Source organism: Lissotriton vulgaris, chromosome 2_1, assembly GCF_964263255.1.
Source record: "Lissotriton vulgaris chromosome 2_1, aLisVul1.2, whole genome shotgun sequence".
In the NCBI taxonomy this organism is placed as follows: domain Eukaryota; kingdom Metazoa; phylum Chordata; class Amphibia; order Caudata; family Salamandridae; genus Lissotriton; species Lissotriton vulgaris.
In genome coordinates, this window is record NC_141687.1 from 377,912,832 (window position 1) to 377,935,147 (window position 22,316).

At 46.9% G+C, this 22,316-nt stretch overlaps 1 protein-coding gene across 1 annotated transcript in view; it reads left to right on the forward strand.

The window, feature by feature from the left end:
- The window catches only part of RTN4RL1 (reticulon 4 receptor like 1), a 279,099-nt gene that overhangs the window by 103,784 nt on the left and 152,999 nt on the right, over positions 1 to 22,316 (forward strand). The window lies entirely within an intron of this gene.

Here is a 22,316-nt window from a genome sequence, read left to right on the forward strand (position 1 = left end):
CTTTAGTGATTACAGGAGACTATTGTTGTTTATAGGCGTCTTACGCATCATTATATGGGAAATGTTGAGGGCTGTAGAGAAACATCTTCAATCCAAATAGAATCCACTCTTCCTATTGTAGCAGCAGCTTAGATCCTCACGATGAGAACAAAGGGATGGGCCTTCAGTGCCCTCACCAACCCCGCCCACTCAGTCATCCACGATAAACACTTTCATGCTGATGAAAGTGGGTATTCAGTCTGTAAATGCAAGACGCGGACATTTAAGATGTAAGATTTTCTATCAGAGAGAATAAAGCTATACTGTGTTAGTTTGTGTTAAAGTTAAAGATGTTTCGTGAAGTTGATGAAGTAACTTTGACCACTGTGGCGGGGCCCTGCAACATTACACGAACTCAGTGCAGAACCTAGGTCTCATGTTGGGAGAGAAGCTGTGGTTCTTGGGAGATAAGCTGTGGTTCTCACAAAAGACTGTAATTAATGGTTAATATGTTAATGCCCGTAAAGCTGCAGAAAAGCAGGTGAACCAGGCTATGGAGATCTTGATGTTACTGGAAGTAGTTGACACATTTCTAGAGTAATAAGCTGTCCGGGGCCTGGCGAGCCAGCAGGTGCCCATAGCTTGTTGGGAAATACTGCTTAAAGTGCTTACACTGTTGGAAGTGGTTGGTTATTTTTCCAGATTTCTCGCTCAATAATCTGTATATCTAGAAGACCTGAGCATGAAGCAAACATTCCTCAAAATGGCATGGGTAATAGTTCTGCAAGGGATCTCTGCCATTGTTCTATTCATTTTCAGTTGCCCATAGGCATGTATGGCCCTGGGTACAAGTGGACTAAATCCAACAATGACAGACACCCCTCCTTGCACAGAGTTCAGAATTATAAGCTATGTGGACTTTATTTACCTGGTGTGATGACGTTGTTATATTTCCCCTCCTATATAAATTGCCAGCTCTCAAGTAAAGTCACTTATTACACTGTATAGATTTTCCCTTGCCCCCCCCCCCCCACCTCCCTCCTCTTCTGTTGGCATTTCCCTACAGTCAGGCCAGAGTGTGCCTTAGAATGCTGGGACTGGGAGTATGTGTACACAATCTTGAAGGTGAACGTTGGAGAGCTGTGAGAGGCAGGAGCTGCGCTGTTTGGTGGACAGAGGAGATCGAATAAATACTGGAACTTACCTGCATGAGTCTCATCTTTACAACAGCTGTCCAACTCCCAAATTCAAATTTTGACAGGCCGCACCTGCTGGAATATAAAGTGATAAAAACGCCTGGTAATTACTGAAAAGTGTAAAAATCAAAAGGGCACACCCAGGAATCTACAGGAACTGGAGCAATTAACCTATTTAACTTGGAAAAATGGGATCTATTATGGGGGCATATCAGCAAGGGCTTTATCTCTGCTTTTTTGGCTTTAAAAGCCAGAAAAGTGGAGATAAAACCATCGCCCTATCAGCAAGAGGGTGCTAACATGCATGTTAGCACCCTTTTGCACTACGCCTACCTTTGCATCTTTGACATACACTACATGTCAGGACATCAATAGCGCGGCTTTGCACTATCAGCAAGGATGCCCTAGCATTTTAGAAGACGTTAGTTTTTGGAGAAAACTGCTGTTTTCTCCAAAAACTAACGTCTGCTAAATTCTTGACTTAGCCACCCTTAACATAGGGGGGGCGGGGGGGGGGGGGATTCTGCTGATACGACCACAGGGTCGTATCAGCAAGGTTATCACCGATTTGCAGGGAACATCGCTAGAAAACCAGCAATGTTCCCTGCAAAATGGCTATTTTCCCGCTATCGCAGGATTTTTATCACCTTGAAGATATGCGTTAATAATAACGCGATATCTCCGCAATAAAAACCTGCGATCATGGGCGTTAGGGAAAGGAGCGCTAAGCAAGCTTTGCGATAGTTATCGCAAAGCGTTGCTGATATGCCCCTTAATCCGTTAACTTTTGTCACTTTGTGAACATATCTTAAACCGAGTTATACCATGTCATATTATTTTTTTTGTACTTGGTTGTGTTGTGTTATCTTGCATTAACAATATGTGCATAGTGGCTGCTTCCATTACTAAAGCATCTCGGCACTTTCTTAATCCAGTTTATTTTTTCGTATTGGTGTTGGATGTTTAATAATTAGCAGAGTATGGTTGGTAGTGTATGCTTAGCAGAGAGTTGTGTCTAGGTGAGCAATGATTTACCTTGGTTAATAACCTTATGTAACAGACAAAGATGCTTTCTTATTTGTATACTAGTTAAAGGAAGTTATGCATTTCTCTGTAAAGGTATAGGTGGTAATCACTTCCGTGTCTATTTAAAATGATCTCATTTCCATGTTACTTATAAAATATAGTCACTAGTCTTATGTTGATCACAGGATATTACATCCCTTTCTGTGTTGGTTAGAGGAGGTACTGTCTTCGTACGAGTGAGTTACAGAATATTATTATATCTTCTCTGAGTCACCTACATAGTCTTTATGCCTTTGCTAGTTTGGTGTGTTTATCCTTTTCTATGTAAATTATAGCATACCGAGATGTTATGTCTTCGTTGTATCAGCTACGGCATCTTCTCCCTCTCTCTTTGACAGGTCCATATGGTTCTCTCTCAGTGGCGCCCCTGGGGGGCGATGGAGGGATTGGGCCCAGCCCTCAGTTCTATTTGTTCTGCTTTCACTGTTGAATGTACCAGAAGGCAACACAGAAAAATCAGACTTTGCACAGACATTCATTTATCCAACCACCTTTCATTGCAACACAATGTAGTTTGCTTAACCCCTTCTCTGCGGCGGCTATTCCGCCGCAGCGCTAAGGGGGTGGCGTGGCCGCGCGGCGGTTCCGTGCTTGTGACGGAACCGCTCCGTCACGGCTCGCGGGTGAGCTGTGCTTCTGACGGAACGGTTCCGTCACGGCCCCGCCTGTTCTTTAGAACGTTAGCGCAGGCGCGGCGGCAGGGCCGTGACGGAACAGTTCCGTCACCAGCACAGCCCACCCGTGGCTTGTGACGGAACGGTTCCGTCATGAGCATGGAAGAGGTTAAAATGTGTAAAAGTCAGGATTAAACAGAGATGGAAACGGAGAACAGACCCTGTACTATGGTTTGGATATTCCAGACTATGTTTATAGGGCTGCCTTAGGATTGGCACACAGTAAACTCAGGCTCTTAATGTTTAAATGATGTGTAGACTCGGACTCACATGGTTATACCATCTGCCCCCGATATGGAGCCCTGCTTATAATGTTTCTTTCTACAGCTTACATCCAGATTGAGTGCCATCTCACAAACCATCTCTCAATATATTTCCAAAACCCTTCCTGTACGATTGACCTTGATTTACACCCGCTTGATTCCTCTCCTTTATTTCTTCAGGGTGACCCTCCTCTTACCTTCCATCCTCTGCATGCTTTCTATAGCCGAGTATCGCCTCTTCTCAAACCCATGCCTGTCTGCCTTAATCTCTCTTATTGTAATTCTGAGATTGGCCAATACCTCATTCCATAGATCACAAACTCTCCTTTTTAACCCCTTCCATGCTCATGACGGAACGGTTCCGTCATGAGCGTCGGTTGGCCTGTGCTCATGACGGAACCGTTCCGTCATTGTTCCATAAGCCCAATGGAACGTTCAGCACAGCGCAGGAATTTGCGCCGCGCTGAAGCGGTTAAAACCTGATCCCTGTATCCTTGGGTTCCGGAGTAGCGTGCTAGATGCTGTAAAGCACTTGAATGCCTCGACTGTCTTCCCTCTATCAGTCGCAGTCGGTTATCTCTCTCATTAGGTTGCTTCTAGGAGGCTGTCTCTGTTCCTTTGTAGGTATCTTGTGTGATACAACCACCACCCCCAGGGTTAGGGATAGGATAATATCCATTCCTGCGTCAGATATAGATGGCAAGCCCGACTCTTTGTTGGATATCAGAGGTTATCTCTACTGCTGCGTGTTACTTACAGGGGTTCAATCTTTCTGTCTATGTTTTCTCTGTTCAATTCAATACCCGCAAAATCTGAGAACCTGATTTTTAAGATTACCATGGTATCACATTATAATTTCAAAGGAATTAAGAAAAGCTCTGGAAAGCCTGCGCCGCTTGTGCCTCAGCGAGAGCCTCACATCTCCTGCAATCGGCTTTTTAATAATTGAGGACAATATACACACATCTCTCTCTCTCTGTTTTCCTCGTGTCCTCTACTTGTCAGCTTCCAGCCTCAGACTCTGATCACAGCATCTTTTAAACAAAGAATCCCCTTAGGTTAAAATTATGTAAAACTCTTCTCTGCTACACCAGGCATCGCTCTCCTGTGCTAGAGAACCCTGCTCTTTAAGTATAGATACTCTAATATGCTAGAAGAACCTCTCTTCTACACCAGGCACCCCTCCCCTGTGCCAGAGAACCCCACTCTTTAAGTATAAATACCCTAGTATAATAGAAGAAACCCTTTTCTACACCAGACACACCTTCCCTGTACCAGAGAACCCTGCTCTTTAGGTATAAATACCCTAGTATAATAGAAGAACCTCTCATCTACACCAGGCACCCCTCTCCTGTGCCAGAGAACCCCCTACTGTGAAAGGGATACCTCACACTGAATCAGAAGGAACCCTTGCATCATTCTCCTGCCAGAGAACTCCTCTCCTCTAGCATTGATACCGTAGTCTGTACTAGAAAAATCCCTCTTTCACACCAGACACACCTCTGCTGTGCCAGAGAACCCCACTCCTCAAGCATGGACTCCCAAGCCTGTATACTCAAAGAACCCCCACCAGGCAAGAAAACGTGTCTCTTGTGACAGAGACATCAAACCCTGTACCAGAAGAAGCCATCTTCTGCACTCCCCTTCTGTGCCAGAGAACCCTGATCCTGAGGCAGAAAGGCCATACTCTGTACCAGAACAACCCCTCTTCTACAACACATACGGTCTCCCATGCTGCAAAACCCATTGCTGGTAGAAAGGATATCCATATTCTACACCATACACCCCTCTCCTGTGTCAGAGAACCTCTCTCCTGTACCACAGAGGCCCATATTCACCAGAGAGTCTCATCTCCTGTGCAAGAGATATCCCTTTCCAGCACCAAACACTCGTCGTGCCCAGAAATACTTCTTTTCTGTGTCCGTAAAACACCTCCTCTATGTCAGAAACACCTCGTCGGAAACACCTCTTCTACGCGGACACTCTTCTTCTGCACCTCGGACATTTATTTATTTTAGTGTTTTATAGAGAGCGAACTTGAACCGTTAGGGTATCAGAGCGCTTTACAGAGTCACAAAGTAAACAATAGGAAGGATAACACAAGAATACTGTAAATTAGGGGGGAGGGGGTGCTGGGTACAAGAGGGAAAACACTATACAAGGATAGTCAATATTACAGTTGTTAAGGACGGACTCCGGTTTCTTGGTGGGGCGAGGTCGCAGGATGGAGGCAGAAGTCTATGGGGTGGTTGTGGAACCGGATTAGTCAAGGAATTTACCCATGAGGAAGGATTTGGCCTCCTTTTTGAAGCGTGCCAGAGAGGGGATTCTTCTGATGGCAGGTGAGAAGGAATTCCATATTCTTGGTGCAGGGCACTGGCCGATCGTGAGTTTCTACTTCCTCCGGATATCACAAGTTTCTGTGCAAGATACGCAGGGGAGTTTGAGTGTATGCCTACACCTCTCGTTTACCAAGGATATGCTCGTCCTGTGCCATAGAAGTGTCTACCCTAGACACAATACACCTCTCCTTGGTCATGGATACGCCTGTACCATAACTATGTCTAAGCTACACAAGATTCACCTTTCCTTTGCCTGGGATACACCTCTCCGGTGCCATAGATATGCCTGGCCTATTCAAGCCCCACCTCTCCTGTGCCAGGGATACTCCTCCCGTGCAGTGGTGGACTGCGCACTAAAAACAGCCCTTGAAAGTGAGCTAGTACCATTCCCAAATTGTACCAAGTCGGTGAGATGGATGAGTTCAACCAACTCCAGGAGCACTTTTTGGGGGTAAGGGACACAATAAATATGTATTCAAAAAAATTGTGTTCAGCCTACTTGGGGTTCCCCTGTGTCCCATTTAGTAAGTCAAGCCCTGCATCCTGTGTCACCAGTACTACCCTATATAGTATACACCTCTCCTTTGCCAGATATGCCTCTCTCCTATACCAGATGCCCATCTATGGGCAGGAGGAATGCGTCCACAGTCTGTGCCAGAGATACCTCTGTACTATTTCCACTCAAACTGACTGCCCACCAAGTGTGCCACTATGATGACACATGGTTTGGTTCAGGGCAAGCCTCCCCGGCGTGTTAGTCCCCTTTCTCTCAGTCCACACAAATTCATTCTAATAGCACATATATTCAGTGGTTGGTCAGTTTGAGTGGACCACCCTTCTTATGCTGATTTAATGTTCGTATTGTGATTCACTCCGACTGCTTTTGTAATTACCTTTCTTTTGAAACTATTTTGATGAGTGAGTTACTATTAAGACTGAATAGTCTGTGCTATTTCCATTTATCTGGACGTGGAGTTTATGAATGGTGTGTTCAATTAGAGCTGTGGGGATCTAAATATATTAAGCAAGGCTTTATACACTGAGGGTCTCAGATATTTTTGGCAAAATGAGACCGAAACACTGATGCTAGTTTTTGATATCTTCAAAAAAGTGTCCCAACTCATCTCAAACATTTTTCTGCAGAAGGACACCTATGTCGTGATATAACACCTTTACTCATCACACCTTTTTCAAAGTATTGTATTTGTTGAATTCAGTTATGGTTTTTTTCTTATTTGTTTTAGCTTTTTGTTCCTGTTGTGCTGTATATAATAACTATAATTGTATGAATTAAAATAAAATTTGCTTACTTTTGCACATTTTCTTACCTATGCTGTCATTAAATATTTTATATAAATGAACACAGCGGGACACACACTCGACCTCTTCTTTACCAGAGGAAACAGCGTCTCCCACAGTCACACCACAGAACTCCTCTGGACAGATCTCCACTGCATCCACTTCTTCTTCAAAAGAAACACAGTACACAAGCATGCTCACCCCCTCCCCTGCAGAATCTGGAACAAAGTCACTGAAGACCAGCTCACCTCCACCCTGATCAGCACCTGATCACGTCAGACACAAATATCACAGCACGGAACCTCCACCGCTGGATCACGAACTGTGCTGACACACTCGCTCCCCTCAAGAAAACCACACTGAAGACACATCAAGAAAGCAAGCTGGTTCACCCCTGCACTCCAAGAATCCAGATGCTCCTGCAGATGACTCAAAAAGACATGGAGGACCAACAAAACTAGGAAAACCCACGCCGCCTACAAAGCAGCCACCACTGCACCTCACCAACTAATTAAATCGACAAAGAAGAAATCCCTCCAAGACAGAATCCTCACCAACACACACAACACCAAAGAGTTCTTCTCCATCATCAAGGAATTTGCCAAATCTTTCTGCAAAGCAACAGACGTCCCACCCTTCCAAGATCTCAGCAACAAACTCAGCACCTTCTTCCACCAGAAGATTAAGATGATCTACGACAACATCAACAACCGACCACCTCACTACTCCGGATCCCCCCTCATGCGACATCGCCCAATAGACCCTGCTCAAATGGATCCTACTGACGACTGAAGACAGCCTGAAGACCATGAAAACCATCCACTCCAGAGCACCATCAAATGCCTGCCTGCTGCACATCTTCCACAGAGCCACCTCTGCCATCGCACCCGAACTACGTTGGATGATCAACTGCTCCTTCGAGACCGCCACCTTTGCCAATGACTGGAAACATGCCGAAGTCAGCTCCCTCCTGAACAAACCTTCTGTAGACCCGACAGACCACAAGAACTTCAGGCCCATCTCCCTGCTTCCCTTTACAGCCGAGGTCATCGAAAAAGCCATCAACACCTGTTGTGTAGTTCCTAGGAATCCCCAGGACCTGCACGTTTTGGATGACCTAAACTGAGGGCTTGGTGTGTAGACAGACTCTGGACACCCTCCCCCCGGATGAGTCAGCCGTTAGACCAGCTAGCTCTACAGTGCCCCTACTACCCCCCTGTAGTATACAGTGTGATAAGTAGTTTTTGGCAACCACTGAACATGACAACCCTGATTCCTCAGGTATTGTGGAAACAATACAGTATCTTTTGTTCAGTCACTCGTGCTTACTTTTCTCAGAATACATAGAACGACGGTTAGAATGGTTTCAATAATTATTTATTGGTCAAGTGTCAGTCTAGTATGAAACATATTATCTGCGACAATCAAATGGCAGGAGCAGACAAATGTAATCGCTAATACCAATATCACAAAAAGTAGATACATTTCTACCATAGTGCTAATAAGATGAATAAAAGCATATTACATAAAACAATAGCGTTGGCGTACTCCTGCGATGCGTAGCCTACCTAACTGTACCTAGCCTAGGTATGTGGGTGAAGCCTGTGTATGTAAATGTCAGCATAGATCCTCGAGGACCCAAGAAACCCCCAGGGAAGTGCAAATCCCTCACCTGATAGTTCTGAATGAAGGACCCTGTCTCTGCATCGAGGATGGCATCCGCAAAGGATGTCAGATCTCTGCTTGTCGAAGGATCAGCTGGCAGAGCCTGGTCTCAGCATGGAAGAAATTATCCTCTGTCTAGTAAGGGGGAGTGAGAGTCTATTATACTAAAGTGGTCACTCCGGGGTTTTTCTAGAATCAATATGTTTTGAAATAATGTGCGAATCCCCTGCTCATCCTTTTCTAAACAAACACGATCATGCACAGCTGAATGGAAAAAGTGGTGACCCTTGTACAGAATAAATCTGCCGTGCCTGGGGACATGTTTGTGTACTTCAGGTACAGGGATTAAGATATGGTACCAAGAGCCTGATGTCGGAGAGAGAGAAGTAAGCTACCTGGTAAAAGGTCACCTATGTAAGACCGTATGTCATGTGGATGGGACACAATGTATGTAATTGGTATGTACATGATGGGACTAACCTAAAGGACATGACATACCCAGCTAGCAGATTTCATTGAAGCTAACAACAACCTAGATATCTCCCAATCCAGATTCCGAAACAACCACAGCACCGAAACCACCCTACTAGCTGCCACCTACGACATCCGCTCCATCCTCGACCAAGGCGAAATGACAGACCTCATCCTCCTGGACCTCTCGGCAGCATTCGACACCGTCTCCCATGCACCCTAGCCACCATCCTCCATGACGCCGGCTTCTGCGCAAACGGTACAAAAGGGGGTGGTGATGGACGGAGCATCTGAATCAATCAAACACTCACACCCAGTCAAAAGATCTGGGTTTAATCCATCACCGTTCTTTAGCCCACTTCTGCGCAAAAGCCCTCGACTGGATACGTTCCTTCCACACCGGCAGAACTCAGAGGGTTAGACTCCCTCCCTATCTCTCAGAACTGACAGAGACCAACTGCGAAGTGCCCCAGGGCTCCTCCCTCATCCCCACCCTCTTCAAAGTATACATGGCCCCTCGCAAACATTGTCAGAAACCACAGGCTGAAAATCATCTCTTACACGACAATAAAAAGCTGATCCTCTCCTTCACCAATAAACCTCACCAAACACAACTTCAGAGAAGGGATGAAAGCCATTTCCACTTGGATGAAGAACAGCCGCCTGAAACTCAACTCAGAAAAGACAGAAATCCTCATCCTTGGCTCCACCTCCTCTGCATGGACCGACTCCTGGTAGCCCTCTGCCCTCAGAAATAAACCTCCACACCGACAGACCATGCTCGAAACCTCAACATTATATTAGACTCATCGCTCAGAATGAACCGCCAGATCAACGCTGTATCCTCAACCAGCTTCAACACCCTCCACATGCTCTGAAAGACTTTCAAGTGGATCCCAACTAAATCCAGAAACATCGCCACGCACGCCCTCATCAGGAGCAGACTGAACTAGGGCAACTGTCTGTATGCCGGAATCAATAAGAAACTCATTAGCAAACTCAAGACTGTCCAGAACGCCGCAGCCAGACTGATCCTCAGTCGCCGTCACATCACCCAGCACCTGAGCAATCTCTGCTGGCTTTTAGTCGAAAGAAGAATATTCTTCAAACTCCTAAACCACACATACAATGTCCTTCACAACACTGGACCTCATACCTCAGCAGTCTCCTCTACTTTCACGCACCCAAAAGATACCTGTGATCAGCCCAGCTCTCTCTGGCCACCATCCCTGGTATCAACAAGACTAGAACAGGAGGAAAGTCCTGTGCCTACCTCGCAGCCAAAGCCTGGTACACCCTGCCCATCCACCTCCGTCAATCTCCCACATTGCCCCAGTTCAGGAAGGACCTCAAGATCTGGCTCTTCGGATGAACCCAGCACACTATGGAGCTGCCCCCCCCCCAGCACCTTAAGACCATCACGGGTGAGTAGTTGCACTTTACCAACCCTGATTGATTGATTGATTGAACAGGGTCACAATAATTGTATTGTAAGTAGAATCTTTGGGAAACAATGTGCTTTAGCAGGCATTAGAGGACCCTTCTCTAATATCGGAGTGCCGGGGATAGGGAGAGGGAGCACACGAATCAGACACAAGCTCTCTTTGCGCCCTAGGTCATTTACTGTGAAACTTTCCCCTCAAGACATCTTACCTTAGGGTAAGACCCCCTTGCCTGTACTCAGCAGGGGCCTGACTCACCCCTAGCCTGTTTCACTCAATGTTATACTACTCCACCTCACTCACCTAGTGTTCGACTCCACCCAGCCTCCCCCTCAAGACGTGCTTGCTTTGAAGGTAGACTGTTCCACTTTATTAATCTTTTGGTTCCAACAAGACATGCTTACCTCAGTGCTAGGCAGCCCCCTGTGCTCACCTAGAGTTGGACTCTAGCCCAGCTTCTTCCACAAGATATGCTACCCTGGGTGTCAGACTGCTCACACCAATACTCAACTGGTGTGAGACCTCATCCCATCAAGCCCTAAAGACAAGAGTTAGACTACTCCTCTGTACTCAGTTGGAGTAACACTCCAACCCAAACCCCCTCAAACCAGGCTCCCTCATATCCAACTACCCTCCCACCACACTCATCTGTGGCCTGAATACACTCCAGGCTCCCCTTCAAGACTAGCTTCTCTCTGTGTTAGACTGCTTCTCCGTACTCATATGGCAATGGACTTAATGCCAGCACTGACTCAATTCATGCATGTCTCGCTGTTAGACTGCTTCTCCGTACTCATATGGCAATGGACTTAATGCCAGCACTGACTCAATTCATGCATGTCTCGCTGTTAGACTGCTTCTCCGTACTCATATGGCAATGGACTTAATGCCAGCACTGACTCAATTCATGCATGTCTCGCTGTTAGACTGCTTCTCCGTACTCATATGGCAATGGACTTAATGCCAGCACAGACTCAATTCATGCATGTCTCGCTGTTAGACTGCTTCTCCGTACTCATATGGCAATGGACTTAATGCCAGCACAGACTCAATTCATGCATGTCTCGCTGTTAGACTGCTTCTCCGTACTCATATGGCAATGGACTTAATGCCAGCACTGAGTCAATTCATGCATGTCTCGCTGTTAGACTGCTTCTCCGTACTCATATGGCAATGGACTTAATGCCAGCACTGAGTCAATTCATGCATGTCTCGCTGTTAGACTGCTTCTCCGTACTCATATGGCAATGGACTTAATGCCAGCACTGACTCAATTCATGCATGTCTCGCTGTTAGACTGCTTCTCCGTACTCATATGGCAATGGACTTAATGCCAGCACTGAGTCAATTCATGCATGTCTCGCTGTTAGACTGCTTCTCCGTACTCATATGGCAATGGACTTAATGCCAGCACTGAGTCAATTCATGCATGTCTCGCTGTTAGACTGCTTCTCCGTACTCATATGGCAATGGACTTAATGCCAGCACTGAGTCAATTCATGCATGTCTCGCTGTTAGACTGCTTCTCCGTACTCATATGGCAATGGACTTAATGCCAGCACTGACTCAATTCATGCATGTCTCGCTGTTAGACTGCTTCTCCGTACTCATATGGCAATGGACTTAATGCCAGCACTGAGTCAATTCATGCATGTCTCGCTGTTAGACTGCTTCTCCGTACTCATATGGCAATGGACTTAATGCCAGCACTGAATCAATTCATGCATGTCTCGCTGTTAGACTGCTTCTCCGTACTCATATGGCAATGGACTTAATGCCAGCACTGAGTCAATTCATGCATGTCTCGCTGTTAGACTGCTTCTCCGTATTCATATGGCAATGGACTTAATGCCAGCACTGACTCAATTCATGCATGTCTCGCTGTTAGACTGCTTCTCCGTACTCATATGGCAATGGACTTAATGCCAGCACTGAGTCAATTCATGCATGTCTCGCTGTTAGACTGCTTCTCCGTACTCATATGGCAATGGACTTAATGCCAGCTCCAACTCAATTCATGCTTGTCTCGGTGTTAGACTGTTTCACCGTACCCATATGGCAATGGACTTCATGCCAGCACTGACTCAGTTCATGCATCTCTTGGTGTTGGGCTGCTCCGCTGCAGTCATCTGACATTGGACCTCACCGCAGCCACCACTCAGTTCATGCTTGTGCTAGACTACTCCTCCGTATTCACCTGCAGTTAGACTCAACTTCAGCGTCCCCTCGAAGACCTGCTTCCTTCAGTGTGAGATTGTTCTCCAGTACTAACATGGCATAATCCCTCACCCAATCACCCCCAACATGCTTTTCTCAGTGTTAAAGCTCTTGTTTGTGCCCACCTGGAGTTACACTTCACCCCGGATCCCCCTAAAGCTTCCTTGTATCAGACTACTCACACACACTCACCCGTAGTCTAACTACACTCCAGTCCCTCCAATTCATGCTTCCCTCAGCGTTGGAATGCTTCATGTAGTCATCTTGCATTTGAAATCATCCAAGCCTACACTCAGTTCATGGTTTCCTCAGTGTGAGACTGTCCCACCATATTTATCTGGAATTAGACCTCAACCCACTCAAAGCAGGCTCCACTCAGTGGTACACTGCTCCTGCGTACTCAGCGTGAGTTACGTTCCACCACAGACCCACTTAAACCAGACTTCCTTCGCTGTTCGACTTCTCCTCGGTACTCACCCAGATAGAAACCACTCCAGCTTCCCCCTCAAAACACGCTTCTCTTGTGCAGACATCTCTTATGTACTCACCTATGGTTAGTCTCTATGTCCCCCTAAAGACATGTTTCAAACGATGTAAGACTGGTCCGCATACTCACCGGAGTTAGACTCCGCCCTATCCTATCCCTCTCGACTTGCTGCCTTTAGTGTTAGACTGTTCCACTGTACGTACCTGGTGTTAAGTTTCCACTCCATACCCCAAGGCATGCTTACCTCAGTGCTTAGCTGCTCTCTAGTACCCACTTGGAGTCTGACTCCACCCCGTCCTCCCCCTGAAGACGTGCTTCTTTCGGTGCTAGACAGCGTACCCGTACTCACTTGGAATGAGACCCCACCACACATCCCACAGAGATGCTTCCCTCACTGATAGATTGTTCCCTGTACTCACCTTAAGTTAGACTCTACCCCATGCACCCACTCAAGACAGGCTTCCTTTGGCTTTAGTCTTCTTTCTGTTACCTCCATGGAGTTAGATTTATTAGAACATTGGAATGTTGAGAGCTCCATTGAAAACAATGGAGTGCTCTGGGCTTATAATGGCTGGTATAAGCCTGGAGCTCCAACATTCCAATGTTTCTTTGTTCACAGCTCTGGCTGTGAACAAAGGATTCAGGGAGCCTGAGGGGATTCCAATCCCCTCAGGCTTCCAAAAGGCTTTGTTTTTTTGTTAGAACATTCTGTCTTCTAGTGACAGAATGTTCTAATAGCCTTATAGCCCTTCGTAGATGGGCTATACTGCTATTAAAGTCCCTCTCCCTTGTTAAAGGCCCTCACCTTCGGCTCGGGGCCTTTAACGCTGGAGAGGGCCTTTAATAGCCGGAATAGCCCTCTACGGCGGGCTATACGGCTATATTCTCTACCTCACCAGGCTTTGCTAGATGTTAGACTTCCCCATCATAGTCTAGCATAGTTCAACACCTACATTCCCACACATGCTTGTCTTGGTGCTAGATTGGCCCACCTGTGTTAGACCGCTCCACCAATAGCAGCGCTAGACTTCCCCCTCTCCTCAAGGACACTGCACTCTTACTCTCCTGAACGTATCCACGTTAAAACATGTTTCTCATGGTATTAAACTGCTCCCAACATTCTTGTGTGCTACACTGTCTCTTCGCCATGATATACTTCTGAGAGTGTTAAACTATACTCTAACAGAGCCAGAGCATCCCCCGTCCTCAATACATTCATTTCTTGGGTTTGTGCTACTTCATGTAGTCTTGTGTTGCTAGACTTCTGCCTCTTCCAGACACAGGCTTCCCATAAGTTTACACTGCTCTACCTTGCTTTACTATTTTGCTCTTCTTGTCTAGGACTCGACAAGAAGTAGGTCTCTCAAATGCCGCCCGCGATTGCACGAGCAACAGACGACTCCTCCCAGTAGCCACAGTGCCACTCTGCACAGACTCTTACATGTGAAAGGTGGTGTGGGTCTACTTTAGAGAGTCACAGCGGGGATGCACAGCTCAAAAGGGGGGGGGGACCTCCTTTGGTAGTCAATGTAGGTCTTGATTTGAGATATAGACTGCATTGGTGAAACCAGTATGGCACTAGACTCCTCCTGATATCAGGAGGGTGAAAAAGCTGAGTAGGCTATAGGTCCTGAGGCAGAATATCCACAAAGAAGGGAATCCAAACTGCCTGAGGAAAAATGAACAATAAAAGCTTTGATGCTATGCAAGACAACAGATGAAAGAGGAAATGCCCAAAGGAATTATCCAATCCTGTGAGAAAAATCAGAGGCAAACATGTATATTCAGTGAGTAAAGAGTGCAACAAAAAAATAAATGAACATATATGTTGGGAATCATTTTCCCTTTTCAAGTGCTTCCTTTTATCTGGCTAGACAGGAACTGGCCTGATAAGAAGAAACGCTGACACATCTTGGATTTGGAAATTCCAATAACTGCTGTTGGGCCGGTCATGACGGCTGCATATTTTACAGGCCTGCCCTAAGTGACCCTACTACTTGTGAAACTGGCATCCTGACTTTTTTCCTGGTCCAAGCTAGCATGCTCGTTCTTTGTGTGTGCAGAGGCCTAGGCCTGCCCATGGGGACGCCAATATCCAGAACCTGTTCTGTGACCAAGTGTGCCCTCTTTTGATAATGTGGGTCTACTGTCCATGTCCTGGGTTGTTAAAAGAAAGTGATGGTACCAATTTGTGAAAGTATTACTAGTCTTGAACAGACCTTTTTTTCTCATGTGAAAGGCCCACTTGACTATAATGCCCAGTCCCTTGCACTGACATCCATGTGTGCGATTGGGAGTATGATTGTGGGACCAGTGGGGCCAGTTGTGGATGCCCCTGATCAGGAAAGCAGAGGACGGAGGACAGCCACAGCCTCCATAGACAGTGGAAGTGTATTGCTTGCATTCCCGGGTTTGGAGGGTGGGGCACTGAAGTGAGGGATGATGGAGACAGGGATCCCTTAGACGATCTATGAGGTTTTGTTTGTAAGGGATTGCTGATTAGATTTTCCAGAGAACTGCCATTTGGTGGATGGTAGGGGAGAAAGAGTGAATACTTAGATTCTGTTTTCAAAGATAATTAAGCCTCTTGGCAAGACCTCTCCTATTGTCTTTTCCTGATTGCTTATTCAAGAAGGCTGAAGACAGCCAGTTGCGTAGTCTTGACAATTCATGTTGCCCATGTTTTGGTTACTCCTACTAGAAGTCAGCATTATCACGAACTGCTGTGAGAGCTGTCAGCTTGGACAAAGGATATGTCTACACTACAGGCAGATTATGCTTTTTGAGAGGAATCCATCTCACCCTGTTCCTGGACCTTAGACAGTAGTTTCACATCTCAGGTATAGAAAAGGAGTAGAAAAGGGGACCCAAACCACCTCACTTTGTAACAGCTTTAGGTTATCTTGCTGATCAAGCAAGGGAGTGCTGCTCAGAGTACCTGAAGAGCTGCTGTGATCCAGGGCTGGTGTGTACATGGCAGCCAACCTCCTACAGATTTTGTCTCTGCATTTGCTTGAGAAACTGAGAGTCTGCCTAGCACTTAGAAGCTTACCTGTCTGCCTGTTAACAGAGTGTAGGAAAGTACTTGGCCCTGCAGAAAGAGAGACACTCTAGGAGCAGAAAGCCTGCCATGTTCGAAGGTGTTTGAGAACATGGGCCTAACTGCAGTGCACTGACGGGGATGAATGCTGCTGCTCCTCACCAGGCAACATGCCATGGATCGCCGCCATCACTGAAGCGGAGGCCTATGCCCGTGACCTGAAGACTGTGACTCGTGCTACCACTGCTCACCGTTAACATGCCAAAGAGGGTCGCCATCATCGCTGGAGCGGGGAGCTTACTCTCTGCCCGGAGGCTGCAACTGCCCCCGACACGGCACCCGACAACCAGGCCAGCCACGCGGCACCAGAGAAGAGTTCGGCCTCCACCCGCAGCCCTGCATCACCTCCGAGGACACAGATGGTACCAAACTGATATGCACACTGACCAGAACTGACACAGCGGCATCCTCTGGCACAGTTCACACGGGTCTGATCATAAGAGACTGAAACCATATTTTGTATTGTCAAGACCTGCCTGCCTTAGAGGCCTAGCAATCCCAATGTGAATGATGTCTTGCTTATGATCACACAAACTGGCCTATGCATTGATACTGCATTGTGATCCCTTAGTGGGCTTTCACCTGTGCTACTACTGTCTAAACCCTGCCATTCCCTTTGGATATTCTATACCTGGGGAAGCTTATAGGTCAGATGAAGGGTACACCATAGAGTTTGAGCCCTCTAGCAATTGCCCATAGTAGTAAGTGCTAATTTCTATATTTACACAGTTAATGGATTACTTAAATGTCGTATACTTGTAAAGCGCACAGCTGCCCCAGCAAAGGAGCGTCCCGGGGCTGTATACCGCTGGGGAACCCATCCTGGCTTTCCCTGTGAGATGGTCCCTCCTGGGCATCTCCAAGGTGAAGCCAGGCATCCCCGGTGAATGTGGGGGGCCGTTGTAGAGATTAAGCAAGCTATTGCCCAGAGTTGCTGAGTGGGACCCATGGTTGAAGTAGGCACCGAGGCGAGAATTATCGAGTCCGCTGACCATGGCCCAAGACCCTGTCGCGTGGGGAATAGAACCCTGGTCCCGGGTCGACCTCTGCTTCCGGGTCTGCCACCTCTAACCAGTGAGCCACACCACTCTACTAATGTAGTATTTCATTTTGCTGTGACATTAAAGCACTTTTCTTGAAGAGATGCACTACACTGGAAAATGAATTACTGTGGTTGTTGGTTGATATATTGTGGCTGTTGTTTGATTGTTGAATTCTAATTCTTCCCCCTCCATACTACCTCCCTGAGAACACTTTGAGGGCTCACACTCGCTACCCTGAGGGTCAAGACCAGAAAAGGTGAACTTGGCCCAGTTTGCATAGCCATAGTTAGAGGGCCCAGGACACTAGTGGCTAATGACCCCAACCACCATGGTTATGGCCCAGTAGCTCCTGTCTGACCGGTGCCTCCTGAGCCATGAACAGGATTTGACAATCCCTAATATGGTCACTCTCTTCCTTTTACTGGGAACACCTCGCATCTATGATCCCTTGAATAAGAATCCCATGTTTGACATTCGATTCCCTCCTTTATTCAGCTGTATATGGCCATAAAAGACAGAAACAATACAGAGCAATTAAATGGATATAAAACAAATAACTCCTTCAACCTCATCATAATTTACAATATAAATAATCCAATAACCATAATGCATAATAGCAAATACTCAACAAAATAAAGCTAGAGCACATAAGTTCTTTAACCCCTTGGGCGCGGCCGGAATTTTGCCACGGTGAGGCAACATTCAACGCGTGCGCGGATCGGACGGCTCTCGGCCGTCCGACGCACATGCCCAACGCAACGCATGCAAGGGGTTTAAACAATTTGCATATACGCATATAAAGTGCATATAAAGTGCATGGTGCATCTAAAAAATATGAACTAAACAAGTACAGTAAATATCTTAAATCAGAATAAAACATTATAAAACAGGCTGTACTATTCGTCCATAGCTTTCCTAGCTGAAACAGCTGCTTTAAGGAAAGAACACACCCTGATACAGATAATTAGAGAATCTAATGATCGCAATTTGTGCAAGGCCTGTTCACAGCTTTGTTACCCCAAGGATTTTAAAAGCAGTTTCAAAAAGAGTCTCCTGGCATAACTAAAATAATTACAAAAAAGGATGTACTGCATTAGTGATTGTGAGGAAACCCCATCACAGAGACATGCCCTGGTTTCACACGCCATGATGTTTTCTGGAAGCTGGATGCTGCCTGCACTCCACGCCATCCACGACCTATATGAGACCCCTCCATATCCCGTGGGTGCGGAGGCACTGGAGCCATTGTGACAATCAAAAGGCCCTGCTTTCAAGATGGCGGAGAGTGCAGCAACAGGATGAACAGTATCGCGTCAGAGACTACCTCATCTTCTAAAACTGGATACCATCAGACCTTTCGCTTGGTTCTAGGCACGAACATGGCGCTTCTTTATCTTACTTTCAAGTGTTAGACTGCTCCACTATGCTACATGCAGGAGTCCACATTCCCTCTACAAGAACGCTATGCCCTGCACATTGTCTCATGGTGGCATCAGGTGTCACATACTTGGGCAGAGACTTACTAATAAGGCGTCAGACAGGTAGTGATGGCCTGGAGTTGAAGAAAGGAACAGGGCTGCCAGGACAAAAAGAATCCTGGAGACTACAGGATTTGCCCCATGTCAGGGCAACGGGAGAGATGAACAGAAGAGGAGGTGAGCCGAGAGGCGCCAACGGAGAGCACCGAGCAGAGAGCAGGAGGCTGAGTAGAACCAACAGAGAAGGGTTGTGTTAGATCCAAAGCCCTGTCCTGTGGCTAGGATAGCTTCATGGAAGTCTCAGTAAAAGACTCTGGGGGGCAGATTTACAAGCCCCGTATGCCACATTTGCGCCCCTGTTGTGTCACTTTTGTGACGCGCGGCGGCGCAAAGCCTGCGCCATGCCTGCGGGGTATTTACAACGGGATGCATCTAGGGAGATACGTCATGTTGTAAAGCCCTGCGCCACATGTGGGCGTTCTGGCGCGGGGGCGTTCAGGCGCAGGAACGCCTCCTAAAAGTGGCTGAGTGAAATCTACAAGATTTCTCTTAGTCACTTTTACGGCCATGCTGCGTCAAAACCCTGCGCCTGCTTGAGGCAGGCGCACGGATTGACGCAGCATGTTAGGCATTGGGGTACCCCGAGCTTTGCTAGAGCTGCGTCGCGCTTGCGACGAGACTCCAGCAAAGCGTCACCTTTACGGCAGCAGATGGGTCACGCATTTGTCTATTCTTTCCCCATGGTGCGCCGCATTGTAAATGCGACCTATCCATGGTGGGGCAAGAGGTGTCTGCCATGACGCACAATAACTGGCGCATCCCTGCTGATATGCAGGGATGCACCAGTTATTGTAAATCTGCCCCTACGTACGGCTATACACTGTGCTCACAGAGTGGGACGTTTTTTCCCGCCCATAAAGTTTTGAAGTAATGTGGAGTTTCTTTTTTCACTTGCTGCAAGGTTTTACGATTCTCCTTTGCTCTCAACTGTGAAAAGTCTTTTCTCTGTGCAGCAATACTCGTGCCATGCTAATATGACTCATTCAAGTCATTATGTTATGCAGATTTTTAGAGCGCATTATCACCCGGGAGGGTATTCCGGCACTGAGCAGGTGTGAGTCAAGGCACACCGAGGGCCTAGTGGAACTACTCGTAAAGCCAGGTCTTCAGCTTCTAGTGGAATATAAAAAGTAACGAAGAGGCTCTTAAGTGTTGCTGCAGGTTATTTCGCACTTTAGGAGCAATGTAGGAGAAGATTGATTACTGGATCTAATTATCCTTATGCGTGCGATTTGTGCGGGTAGGACTGTGAACAGGTGGAGGTGTCTGAAAGGTTTGTTGAGGCATGCGAGGCCGTGTTGTGTGAAGACTTCAAAGTGTGGGTGAGGAGTTTGAATTGTGCTCGTTTGTGAATGGGGAGCCAGTGAAGCTCCTTCAGGTATGGTGTGTGATGTGAGTGTGGCATGTGAGGTTGAGAGTGATTCTGGCTGCCAAGTTCTGAATGGTCTGCAGTCTTCTGGTAGGCTTTTTGCTGATTGTGACCAGGGAGTGTATGGTGGTTTTCCGGATGCTAATTGGCAGCAATTTGAAAATCTTCCTCAGCATCTTTAGGGTATGGAAGCATGACGCAGTGACAACATTGATTTGGGTGGTCATGTCAAGTTTACTGTCGATGATGATCCTGAGGTTCTTGGCATGGGTGATGGTCCTAGCTCTGTTGGCCACCAGGTGGAGTCTCACAGTGACATGCTCTTCCAGAAGACCACAATTTCAGTCTTGTCTGTGTTTGGTTTCAGATATTTGGTCTCCATCCAGGGGGCGATTTTAGTCATGCAGGCATTGAAGTTGATCCAGGTACTAGGTGTCTTGTCTGTGAGGGAGAGAATGAGCTGAATGTCTTTGGTGTAGGAGAGGACGTTGATATCTTGAGACCAGGTGATGCTTGCTCTGCTGATGAGGTCATGGGCGACCAAGGTGAATGGTGGCGGGCTGACTGACTGGCTCCTTCCATATATGAGAGAGGCTTTTGTACACTGCACATCCTGAAATGAATTATTTCAAGGTGTTCTCAATGTGAAGATTATAGAAAAGGAAGAAGAGGGAAGAGATCTTATTTTCCAGAGCCACATAGTTTGGTCGATCTGGGCAGCTGCGATAGAAACCAGAGTCTATGGGTCAGGGTTGTGTAACTAATATAACATATAGGGCCCGATGTAGGTAGGCCGTTACCGATCGGTAACGGCCGAAAATACCGATTTTGGGCCCTTACCGATCGGTATACAGCCATCGAGATGTAGGGCAAAGAAAATCGTCCAAATCGGTACAAATACCGATTCGGAATGACTACCGAATCGGAAATAATCCGATTCGGAAATACCCCGAATCGGAAAGATAACGAATCGGTAACATACCGAATCGGATACAAATACCGAATCGGTCCATGTACCGAATCGGTAGTGACACCGATTCGGAAAAATTCCGATTCGGTCCATGTACCGAATCGGTAGTGACACCGAATCGGAAAAATGCCGATTCGGTCCATGTACCGAATCGGTAGTGACACCGAATCAGAAAAAAGCCGATTCGGATAACCTACCGAATCGGTAGAGTCACCGATTCGGAAAATCCCCGATTCGGACAGATAGAGAGATGTAGGGAAGCACAGAAATACCGATTTTGGCTCAAAATCGGTATTTCAAAATCGGTATTTACCATGGATTACAATCAGGTGGTAACCAACTCCAACCTATAAAAATAGACCCAAAATGCATTGCAACTTGCAGGATGGCTGCTTTTTATGTCATTGCAAGGCGGCTACGGCTACAGCAGGAAGGACAGAGGGAATGGCAAAGAGAGGAACAGGTCTACAGACAGAGGATCACCCTGTTCATGCTCACAGAGGCAGAGATCATACAGAGGTACAGGCTGTACTCAGACACCATTCTGGAGCTCATCAGGGACCTCAAACCACTGTTGGACCACCCCACCCCAAGGGCACATGCCATCCCAGCGCACGTCCAGGTGCTATGCAGCCTACACCTGCTTGCGTCTGGCAGCTATCAAAGTGGAGTAGCAGCGGTAGGAGGGGTGACCCAGAGCAGCCTGTCAAGGTTTTTCCACACATTCCTTGACGCCATGATACACAGGATGGACCAATACATCTCTTTCCCTGCAACCCACGCAGAACTGGTGCAAACTAAAGCTGACTTCTACCAGATGGCACAATTTCCCCAAATCATTGGCTGCATAGATGGCACGCACATTCCGATTTGCCCCCCAGCTGACACAGAATACATATACTGCAATAGGAAGTCTACGCACACCATCAATGTTCAGGTGATCTGCAATGCGAAGTGCACCATCACAGACCTGGTAGCAAAATTCCCAGGGAGTACCCACGACTCCTACATTTTTCAACAGAGCGGCATCTATGCACGGCTGATGGCTGGCGAATTTGGTGAAGGATACCTCCTAGGTGAGACACATCATCAGACCCCCATAACACAAAGTAGCTAAGTGAAATAAATGTATGCATGTGAGTAATATTACCCCTTTCCCTTCTAGGCAACAGTGC